The sequence below is a fragment of the Penaeus chinensis genome, chromosome 6 (assembly GCF_019202785.1).
Source record: "Penaeus chinensis breed Huanghai No. 1 chromosome 6, ASM1920278v2, whole genome shotgun sequence".
Lineage (NCBI taxonomy): Eukaryota > Metazoa > Arthropoda > Malacostraca > Decapoda > Penaeidae > Penaeus > Penaeus chinensis.
In genome coordinates this window covers 2,578,254-2,580,753 of record NC_061824.1, presented here as the reverse complement: position 1 = coordinate 2,580,753, position 2,500 = coordinate 2,578,254, and the positions used below count along the sequence as shown (strand labels likewise).

General features: G+C 31.2%; 1 protein-coding gene across 1 annotated transcript in view; it reads right to left on the bottom strand.

Annotated features, from left to right (window-relative positions):
- The window catches only part of LOC125026425 (UBA-like domain-containing protein 2-B), a 64,367-nt gene that overhangs the window by 750 nt on the left and 61,117 nt on the right, over nucleotides 1–2,500 (bottom strand). Inside the window, exon 5 of the mRNA XM_047614868.1 lies at nucleotides 1–2,500. This exon is cut by the window's left edge and continues 750 nt beyond it; it is cut by the window's right edge and continues 723 nt beyond it. The gene's annotated coding sequence lies outside the window, so the exon portion shown is untranslated.

Sequence of the window (2,500 nt, the reverse complement as noted above, 5' to 3'; positions counted from 1 at the left end):
ACTGCATTAATATTCACAATGCAAGAGACATTTCATTAGAAAATAATAGTAATGCAGTACTATTGTGTTTGAAAATCTAACCAACCTTTTCTCACAAAAAAATGGAGAAAAAAAAAGACAGTAATACCTTTTGTTAATTCATGTTAACAGAATTATTAATATTATATTACCATAATATTACCATAATTTCATCCACCCATGGCATAATACTTACAAAAAGGAAACCGACTGTATGTTTGCTTTGTAAAATTTACTATATTCAATAACTGTAGTTTTCTTACACTTTCATCATTAACATTGAGCATCATTAGGTACTAAGAATAACATACAAACTACAATATGAAAAACAATTCTAGTAACCAGATTCTAGTAGTAGTGACAGAGTCTAACATCAACTCTAACAAAATGTATGCAAACTGTTTGTGACCAGAAACCGCAGTAAAACACAAAGGAAGATACAATCTCATTCTCTTGTAACAGGTGATTTGCTTCGAATGGCTCGTGCTTCGACACAAAGACTCCTTCATTGTTTCCCCAATTTTGTGAATCCACTACATCGTACGTACAATACAAATCACTAAAACACTTCAGTCTTTCTCTGTTGAAATTGTCCTTTTCAACGAAGCCAAAACAAAAATGAGTGAGAGAGAGAGAGAGAGAAAGAGAGAGAGAGAGAGAGAGAGAGAGAGAGAGAGAGAGAGAGAGAGAGAGAGAGAGAGAGAGAGAGAGAGAGAGAGAGAGAGAGAGAGAGAGAGAGAGAGAGAGAGAGAGAGAGAGAGAGAGGAGGGGGGGGGGGAAGTTAGGACAAAATTATTAACAACTGATAAATATTTGTTACCAAATCAAGATGCAAGATGGAATCTAACAGGAAAACAGCCGAGCAATGTCCACCCTACACACGTCTCTTGAAGTGGCATTGGAACTATATTACATACAAAAAATTAACCTAATCTTCTGACAATTCAAATAAAATAACATGACGTGCTCCTACTCCATAAAATATCTGAATCAATAAATAAAAGCAAAATTACATATTTCACCGAGAAACACGTTATTTGTAAAACTAAAAGCTGTATCCATGAGTACATGAATTTCCCATTAGTTCAAGAAGCATCCCCCAAGAAAAAAAACCAAAAAAAGTAACAATAATAATACTAATAATAACAAAAAAATAAAATCAATAATAATAACACATTGGTCCTGGACACTATGGAGCAGCCTTCCTTTCTCAACATAAACAAGACATAACATAAGGCTTTACACAACCATAGCAACTCTGGACATCGAAACCTTTTGACACATTCGTGAAAAATGCAACTCTAACGCATGACCCAAAATGCTTGTGGTTGTACTTCTCAAATCATGCAGGGAAACAATGATTCAAACAAAAGCTAACTCTGATTTCCTCTCTGCCTGAATCCATTTATTATGAAAGAAATGAGCTAAGAAAGCAACCAACACATTTCCTCTTCTTACGAGCGAGATTAAATATTGAGAAAATTAACATGCGGAAAGGGAAAAAAAAAAAGGGGTGAAAATTAGAAAGAATACGAATCTTCACTTTCACAATCAATATCCATTGCCATTCTTATCTTTTCACTTGATTTTTTGTTTTTTGTTTTTTTTTGTTTGTTTTTTTGTTTGCCGTTTTCAATCACATCACGTATAATGAAATAATTATTCATTCTTAACTAATAATCGTTCTAAAGATATTCAGAGTTTACTTTTCCATTTTTTTACTAATTTTTTAGTGTTAAAACAATACATAAACATTCAGTTGATATAGATTTCACAATTTTATAGGTAATATAAGCACAGCTACTGCCTTTTTCAAAAATATTTGTTGACATAAAAAAAAAGGTGAAGATGCAAAATAAAAAATAAGTAAGGCTTATATTCCAATCACATTTAAAAGAATTTCTATAAAAACAATATTCACATTTGTACATTTGGCTACCAAGGTCAATTTGTGTTATTACCTCTAAAACTGCCTTTCCTCAACACAAAAAAATAAAAATAACAAAGAGAAAAATAAAAAAATAAGGAAGCACTTTGTATTTTCATAGGTGTTGGCTGCATAAGAAGCAATTAAAAAAAACAAAAATAAATAAAAAAAAAGAAAAAGAAAACAAAAGTTACAGAGAGGCACTCCTTAAAAAACTGTGTTCTTTTTCTTCTATCATTTTTCCCTTAAAAATTTTCCTTTTTCATAACAAAGTTCTTTTCTTTCCAAATTTCCTCTCACAAACTTTAATTTAGAAAAAATAAAAACAGGACAAGAGCTTTCCAACCAATGCCTTCATTTATACTTCAGTGATAACAAATAACTACAATTTATGCAAATTAGCATTTACAATTTCCTCCTTTACAACCAAAGATGAAGGAACACAACAGGAAAAATAGTCATAATAATGATAAAACATTATATACCAAAGAAAGTGACAACAAGGCTTAAGGAAAAAGTGATATTAAAAAAAACAGGACCAGAAAATGTTGTTAC